Raw genomic sequence first — 9,836 nt, forward strand, 5'->3', positions numbered from 1 at the left:
GTTATCTTTCTATCCGGACATCCTTTATGTTATCACTTAATAATCATTCAGATGAGGCTTTTGGCTAGATTCTCACAGGATACGGAACTTAACTGTTTTAACCTTGGTCTCAGAAACTTACTGCTATATACAATAAATGGTTATTTAGTTTTTGGCCCCACTTTATATATGGATATTAGCGTTTGGCTCTCCTAAGTTAGTTTATTCGTTTTTGGCCCCAGTTCTGTCAGTTGATTATCAAATCCTCGTTTGTACATTAGTTCCCATCTCCTCTCTTCAACGCGGGGTAGAGCAGCTTGGTAGCTCGCAAGGCTCATAACCTTGAGGTCACGGGTTCAAATCCTATCTCCGCAATATTGATCGATTTTTTTGTCAAAAAAATTTTAGGTCGGACTCTGTTAACTAGTAAGTAATTACTATTTTTCTTTTTGGATTGAAGGAAAAGAAGTAGGAAGAGAAGATAGAACCACTATCGTAGTAAACTCTACCGAATCATTCATCCTATTACATTATTTCACTATTGGCGGATAGCAGCTTTAACTGCTCCGTAGGTTTTGCTCCTCATAATTTCAAAATGACCTAAATACCCCTCACGCGTGCCATATGTAATTTTTGTTTTTTTAAACAAAAACTAATGACACTTGTCCAAATCCAACGGTTGGGATCCAAGGGTTATTCAATAAACACTATTCACCTTCTCTACCAGTTGGATTTCTAGAACTACCAATAATCTCCACATGAGCAATACCCATCATTAAAATGATGGAATCGATTGGTGTCTCTCACTACAATCTCCCTCTCCATCACCTTTGACATGAATTTGAATGCAGAGTGACAATCACCACACATCCTTATGTTCTTTTTTATATGAATGGTTGAACCAGGGGATGTATTGAGAAGCGCAAAGGCTAGAGCAAGCTTCTCGCTGTGGTATTGCAATTTCACTTCCCTCTCCTGCTGATCCACGAATAAAAGCACATGACTTGTATCTGGAACATATCCAACTTCCTTGATCTTCTTACTTAATTTCTACCACATCTTTCTTATGTCCTCCCTTTGTGGATGAGCATCATCATTGGCCACAAACATATGAACTGCATTTGCAATCTCCACCCGACTACAAGCAGGTTCCTTCTTTAATTTAATATCACTGTTGCAATAACACCCAGCACCTTGTGCAATAACAACTGTTGCATCTTCCACTATACCCAACCTTCCATCTTTCACTACTAATGAAAAAAGTGGACCCACTATACCAAGATCAATCATATTAGCTCGATTTAATGGATAAAGTGTTATACCAAATAATGCTTTTAACCCATCTTTAATTGTTCTTGGTACTGAATTTTGACATTTTATGATTTCTATCAACGCCTAAACTATATCCAGTTTCGCGCCAACAATGGGCCGGTAGGAATCAACGAGAAGGAGACTATAAAGTGTAGCTGCAGCTGCTTGGAAGGAAGTTTGTGATGAAGACTGAAGATGAAGGAGATAAGACAGTGTGTCAAGGATGCCACGTGTCGACATGAGTTGCGAATCTCTTAAAGCTTGTGATTGTGATTGCCACGTGGACTTTTAATCCAAGCCGTCAATGGTTGTAAGATAGATACTTGCTGGTTGACTTTTAAATCGATATCATCGAAACGAAATTTGTATTAGATTTCAAAATTGAAATTTTACGAAATTAGTATTTACGAGATTTACGCGCAACTCACGTGAAAGGTAAAGTTGCCATTTTGAAAATATGCTACGGAGCAGTTAAAGTTGACCCAGCCAACTAACGGAACTGGGGCCAAAAACGAATAAACCAACTTAGGAGAGCCAAACGCTAATATCCATATATAAAGTGGGGCCAAAAGCTAAATAACCCTACAATAAAATGCTGATGCATGCCATTCATGCATGAAAAGATGCAGAAACTATTGTATGTATATTAGTCTGAGTTCGAAGAACGAATCTTTACTCTATTGCTATAATGAGACTTCTAAACTATTTGTTCATCATAGAAAAAATAAAATAAGACTTTTAGTACTAAACAGAAAATTATTTTTGGTCTTTTCGAAAAAAAATTACAAAAAGAAAGAAATATAGAAATATACTTAATATAAAAATTGCTATATAATAAATACCTAGTTTTTGCAGAATGTTACTATACCACCCCTAAACAGAAATATGATTTGTCCTCAAAATATGAAGAAAATGAAAGAGATTACCATAAGAACATGAGCAAAAATGGTAGTAACCTATACTATGTTCTTCGTGATGAGAATATACCACCCCCAAACAAGTTTGGAGCGTGGTTTGCTGGATATAGAACAAGAAATACATGGTTTATCTAAATAGTAAGCTACGTAATTATTCTACCATGAAATTTTTAGGTTTTTTGTATTTTTGAAAACATATGTAGTGCAGAAATGTTGACATGATGTATATATATTATCTTCTACTCATTTATCAAGCACTAAACATGCATACATGATTATTATTATATTAACAAGTTAAGAAATAAAAAGTGCAAAATATAAAGTGTGTAAACAACTATCTATACAGACACATATGAAATGTGTGTGTGGTGTGTTTTTTTTTTAAGTTGTTTTTTCTTAATCTAAATGTATCTCTAACTATATAGAGGGTTTATACAAGAGAATAAAATCATACGTTTATCTAATATCATTTTGGTTACTCTAAGACGTAAGATTTTCATTTTTATATCTCCAAGTGTTTGAAAACTATGTAGATATGTTAAAAAGATAACTTGTACAAAAGCTGTGATTTCTAAGCTAAGTTTGAAAACAAACTACAACAGGTGATCTTATGCAACTTTCGTGTGGGCTCTTTATTGAACTCAATCCAATCAGACTGTGGCTTCAGTTATGTGTGTTGGAGGATTTACTTTGCAAAACGTAAGATGTCTTGTACGAATATCATGGTGATATAGGCGACCCTTAGTAACACATAACTGATCCTCAAACCGCCCTTAGAAGAATGGAGATTGCATACTTCTAAGGGTTGGTTTATGTGGAATCCATTGCCCGTGTTTTAGAAAATCATATAACTATTATTGTATCGAGAATCATCTATTATGAGAATGGAGAAAAACAAACATTTATGAAAAGGTAAGAGAAAGGTTTTTCGTTTTGGCTTTTTGGGGTTTTGTTCCTAAATTACTTAGAACAATAATGTAAAAAGAGAAAACTATTAAGAAAAATCACTATGAGGAGAGTGATCCACCTAATAGAAGGAAAAGATTTTTGAATTTAGGTGACTCAAATTGCGAACCACCATCCCATGGTTTGGCCTCCCTAGATCTTCCACCTCTTGTTTTGCAACTAGACAAATCTAGTGAAGAGGACTAGCTCTATTTCTAGATAATCTAGTCTCTCCTTTCCTACTTTCTAGTTAGTCCTAGTTAAAGCCATTCCAACTAGATTGTAAGACTAAACTCGAAACAACTAGAAATCACCCACAGAAGGAAAAAAAAAAAATTGAAATAAAAGGGCTCAAGTTGCCAACCATCCCATGGTTTGGCATGCCTATATAAGATGAAGCATGCTAAACAACCATGAAAAGCAACCATAAGTCACCTTTACGCAATCACCATCCTCACCTCTGCTTTGTTTTACATCTCTTCTTTATAGAGGAAATACAACTCAAGCGTCAATAGTGAAGATTGAAAGAAAGAACTTATGTAAGACAGAAAACTGGGAAATAACAGAAAGCAAGAAATGGAAAGTAAATGATAGGAAAAGAAAACTATTTTAAAAAAGAATGTAAAATAAAGAAAATAAAAATGTATACTTGTTCCATAGGGGTGCACTATTCAAATCACGAGTAAAAGTGCTAACAAGAAATATGCAAGGTATATGTGGACTCAAAACTCCGGCACTTACAACCACACACTCCAAGTGGAGTGGTTCAGTTACCTTTTATGATGTATTCCATAGAAACAAATGTAAGGGAATGAATGGATTGGAAATACATTACGGAAAGGAGGATTTAATCCTCATAGATAAGATCATGGAGAATGGTTTCTTCTATATCCGTAGACCGTAACTCATGATAGTGTTTTAGGTGCTTGTAGCTTCCAAGGCTGAGTTTGCTTGTTTAGGAATGAGAACTGGTTGTCCTGGGAACACACCTTTATGGGCTTTCTATTAAGTTAGGAGGTTTAGAGATTGTTGTATGGACACCAAGATTTGAGATTGTTAATGCATCAAAGATAGCATCATCTCTGATATTTTATCTAATGGGATATTAGTAGGTTGGGCAACTAGAACTAAGTCTCTTTGGTTGTTGATTGGTGGATTTTGGTAGTTCTGGTTAAAGTTGGATGGAACCATCACTCTATTCTGATTGTTGTAGGTACCTTGTCCTTGTCTAAACTGATTGAATGTATTTTGTGGTTTGACATGATTTGTGAACCCTGGAGGTGGTTGTCTTTGTGCATTAGTATTCCATTAAAAATTTGGGTGTTGCCTCCACGGTGCATTTGGTACATTGAAAGCACAAACTTCTTCTAGTTGAAGTGATGCTATGTTGTTGAGCAAGGGACAATGGGTAGATACGTGATTTAAATCGAGACAGAAAGTGTATGGTGTTATATCTATGTTCATGACTGGTTGGGGGTGGGGGTATGGTCTTTTTGTTTGGTTATGAGGGCATCTATCTTTCTTGTGAGGGTTTCGATTAGTGTTTTAATCTCTGGATTGAATTTTACCTCAAAGATACCATTGGCTTTAGAAGTACTAGGCTGGGATGTTCTGGAATTGTTTGTGTCACCCCAATGAGTACTTTTTTATACTTGGTCTTTAAGAAAGGTTAGAGCTTCTGTAACACCTTTATCTAAAAAGTTTCCATATCCAGTGTGACTTTGTGTTCTTGGAGAAGACCTTTGAAAAAACATTAGACAAGAGTGGATTTTTCTAGTTTATGGTGAGGATATGAATGGAGCAGGTCAGAGAATCTATCTCATGCTTCAGAGAATGTCTCACTCGGACTCTATCTGAAGAACTGTATCTTGCTTACTATCTCCTCTGTTTTCTTCGGTGGAAAGTACTTCTTCATGAAGGAGAACACTACCTTTTCCCATGTATCGAAAAAATCGGGCTTCTGAGATAGAAGCCATGCATGGCTTTTGCCGGCTAGAGTGAAGGGAAACACTCTTAGTTTAACCTGAACATCAGAAACGCCCAGATGATTGAAAGTACTGCATACCTCATGTATCCAGCGTAGGTGATTGTACGGTAACTCGTGTTCAAAACCATGAAAGACGGGTAAGAGATTGAACACGTTTGGTGGGATGTGGAAATCGCTAGTGAGCTGTGTGAGTCGTATACAAGATGGAGGGCCATCTTGTAACGGTGTGTAGAAACTAGAAAGGGGCTTTTCAGCTTGAACTACTTCATCTGCCATCTTAGCAGTTGGGGGATGAGAAATAGTAGTATGTCGAGATCGACGTGCTCCCCTACGTGGGTAAGTTTTAAACGAGCTAAGCTTTGTATTGGACGATTGCTTTGTATTGGACGAGCTAAGCTTTGTATTGGACGACGTGCTCCCCTACGTGGGTAAGTTTTAGCCTGAGCGTAGTCTCATGCACGATTGCGAGACTAATTATAATCTACTTATATGCGCACACAAATGTATTGGATTCTCAAACAGCGAAATTCGTTTGTAGCTTCGAAGTTTTTTGAAAAGTTTGCATGCAATGTCTATAGATTAGAAACTATGCCCTGTTTGAATTTAATAGTAGGTGCGAAACTAGGTTTTGGGAACTACACACGTCAAGGGAGAAGATTGCTACTTCACTAGATGGTGAGCCACCAAGAATCTCACACACTGTATTTCTGAGGGAGGGGAGTGAGTAAGGTGGTTAGTCCACTGGAATCTGGTAATTCACTACTCTCTTTGTTCGTGCTAGATGTTTGTCCTGATGGAAGTGACTAGATTGGCTCTTCTTAATTGATTTTATCTTTTTAGTTTGGTCTATGGAACAAACAGTTCACGCAACGTTCGTTCTAAAGTGGGGCTTAATCCCACTTTTTGTTCTTTAGGGCTTGGGTTTAGCCTTAGCGTTAATGTAAAGACGAGACAGAAATGTAAATCGCACACACAATCATGCACACATGCTTAATAATATACAAGTATACTCTTACACTTTGTAGCGAGGAGGTTTAGAAAGTACCGCCCAAGGTGTGGGTACACGACCCTTGGGGTGAAGGCAACATGGTGGGGTTGAGTAAGTGTTTCGTGTCTTGCATGTCAACCCACCACAAGTCGGGTCGAAATGTGGCAAAGCCAATAAGAGACAATTGGTTGCCTTCGTGGACCTAAAACAAAGTTGCCTTCGTGGGCTTAACTATGAAAGCGGTAAACACGAAAAGTAACTACATTTAGCTAATTAACTATTCACTAATGATTAATTAAACAAAATATGTAAAAGTTTTAGAAATTGTTCGTCAAAGATGAAACTTCAACCCCCAAGTTGGGTTGAGATGCGCGAGCGTGATATTACACTATTCGCCTCACATATCCAACCGGTCCAAGTTGGTTGAATCCTCAACTCTTGGTAAGTAAATTTAAACCAAAAGACTAAACCTTCCAACTTAAACTATTTTGTATTTATCCTAATTAATATTTTTGTATTTGGACTTAACAATATGATATTATCTTAATCTAACATGCATAAACAACAATAAATAAAAAATAAAACCTAAACAAGCTATTAAAATAATTTTATTGTTTGATAAAAAGGAAAACGATAGTTTTATCTACGAATAAGTGATGAAACTCAAATGTAAGTAAAACTAAAACTATTTTCGTGCGTATATATCAAAGTTATCTACTCTCGTTATCAATGCAATATGGTTAAAGTAAAGAATTCGTTCCACTCCTAGTCGTTTAGATGTGAAGTTTCCTAGTTCGTGTAAGCTAACAAAGTCATGAGAGTAATGGAATTGAAATTGACTACGATGGTGAATCAACTAATCAAGATGCGATAAATGAAATGACATCAATTCAATACTAAATTGACAATATGAGAATGAATTAGGGGAATTTGATTCCACCTTGATTAGACTTAATAAACTAACGAAGAATTGTCGTAATCCAAATTGCAATATTTTCACATAACAATTGGGTCTTTCTAATCTCTAATTGTTCATGGTAATCTTTACCAACTAACAATCAACATATGAAGTAATCAAACCCATTCTCATAGAGAACTAATTACTTTATAGAATGGAATAGATTACTACAACCATTTCTACGCTAATCCAATCAAGTTTCATCAAGGCTTCCTCAAACCCCTCTAATGGAGGTTTTAGCCTTGAATCATTAAACTATCATTTCTAACACAAGAACAACAAGAACAAGTCATTATTGGATAAATATTAAACTTTATTAATCTAATTGAACAATAATATAATGATTCAAAATAAATTAAAACTGAATTTAAAACTAAGATTATGAATAACTAATTATCAATTTAAGACAAACTAAATCTATGAATTAAGTATTGAATTAGAAACTAACTTGAAATATAACTAAGTAATTGATTCTACAAACTAATTTCTTGTTCTAAAAACTAATTCTATGAAAAATAACTAGATTCAAACTAAGTAAAAACTAATTTTATGAAGTAGAACTAAGTAACTTAAGAGCTAAGCCTTAGTCACTTTAAATAGAAGAGGCTAGATCCACAATTTCGTGCATAGGCTGAGGAGCCATGTTTTGGGCCAGAAAATCGAGCCCAAAACCTCATTACTTCAGTCCACAAAGGGGTTTTCAGTTTGAAATGACTTCAATAGCCTTTTCATCCACTTTTGCTCCTCTGATTGGGTCAAGACTTGGACCATTAGAAATCGTTTTCTAAGCCGGTCGTTTTGACATAAGGTAGGCCCAATTCCGAGGTCTGAATCCAAATATACGGCCTTCTGAAATTCTGCTCACTTTTGTGCGCTATTTCTGCCCGTATTGACTTTGACTTTTCAGCTTTGACCGGGCTTTTAAAAAGGCTTTTTCTCCTTGAATCTTGGCCTTTAATCATAGAACTTTTTAGCAACCAACTTTTGCTTTTTTATCTTGCAAAAGGGACGCATTTCTGCATATATTCGACTCCAATGCCTAAAATATATAAGAACACGATAACAGTACTAATTCTTACTTATTAATCACATAATTGGTCTAAAAGTAATATTGTTAATGGGTTAAAACTACAGTTTTGGGCTCTTATCAAACCACCCCCAAATAACATTTTGCTTGTCCTCAAGCGAATATGAGAAATTAGAATAAGGGTTATTTAGCTTTTGGGCCCAATTATAATTGGATAATTTGCATTTGGTCACCAATTAATCGTTTATTAGACATTGGGCCAAAATTGACGGTGATCCGTCCATACTTTCTAAAATGGCTAATTTACCCTTATACGTGTATTGCACATGATTCAAATGAACGGGCAGAGATCAATGTTATTTTGAGATCAACGGCCAGCACGACTTTATATCCTGACCGTTTAGCTATAACACGTCACTACCTATCCTATTAGCGGAAAAACCACTCAGTTAACCGCTCTCTCACCCTAACCTCTTTCATCTTCAGACAACACTCTCTCACATCATTATTAGACAACACTCTCTCACATCATTAGCAAATTGTACATGTGAATATGCATTTCAAAAACTCGGGTATTTGTTAGAAGATTCTACACGTGAAGGAGCGGGTGCTCGGTTATAGATTTTAATGAAGTGTAGACGAATATCGGCAGCACTGCAAGTACTAATAAATGTCGTCACAACTTCGCTTGATGTTCTTCGATCCGTTGAATTCGCTTGATGTTTCTGTGGAAGTGAAGGAGTTGATTGAGTTGGTAGCTAAACAAGCACAAAGAGCGAAATTATGCGATTGACCTGGACGACGAAAGGACCATGGCTGATGTTACCTCGAGTTTAATGAAATTTGAGAACAAGATTGCTCCGATCCACTTTAATTGCAAAAGGGTTATCAATTATTTGAAGATCAGAAAGTTTGGAGTGAGTGCAACAAGGAGATAAAATTCTTGGATGAAGAAATTAGTATAGGGACCTTGAATGGTGAGGAGAAGGAAGTTGTATTACTAAGTAGTCTAATGGGTTAATCAAGCAAGTCAGATCTGTGGCTCGTAATGGGTTTGTCTGCTATTGTCATGGCATGGTATTCGATGCTACAGATAATCGAACCATGGATCGAACAGATTCTAGATATGAGGGTGAGGATCTTAGTTGTTTGAATCTTGAAGATTTTCGTTGTCCAATTTCTCTTGAGATCATGATGGATCCTGTGACTATAGCAACTGGACAGACTTATGAGCGTTCTTCGATTCAAAAGTGGCTCAAGGATGGAAACCATACTTGTCGCAAAACTGGCGAGAAGTTAACTAGTACAACGTTGGGACCAAATTTAGCTCTACAGAATGTCATTCGGTAATATTGCTCCAATAGTGGGATTCTAATTGCCGAACCAGGCCATAAAAGTTGCGATATTACAAGGACTATTTGCGCTGGTAGTCCTGCTGCAGTTGGGGCTATGAGAGTGCTTGCTGAGTATCTCACATACAGGCTCTCATGGTGGAAGAAAAAGAAGAGTGAAGAAGACGACTTCTAACGGCTATTTAATTGGGATCGTTGGATCAAATCTGAGATTTGACTGTTATTTTGATGATATTTGAAAAGTCTCAAGATAAACACATGCAAGGGTGTTTTAGGCATTACATAAAAGTTGTTTTTGGGCCCAACGGTCGAGTCACGGAAAACACAAGTCAACACAGTCAACCATCAATTTTGGCCCAATGTCTAATAAAC

Source organism: Coptis chinensis, chromosome 2 (assembly GCF_015680905.1).
Source record: "Coptis chinensis isolate HL-2020 chromosome 2, ASM1568090v1, whole genome shotgun sequence".
In the NCBI taxonomy this organism is placed as follows: Eukaryota; Viridiplantae; Streptophyta; class Magnoliopsida; order Ranunculales; family Ranunculaceae; genus Coptis; species Coptis chinensis.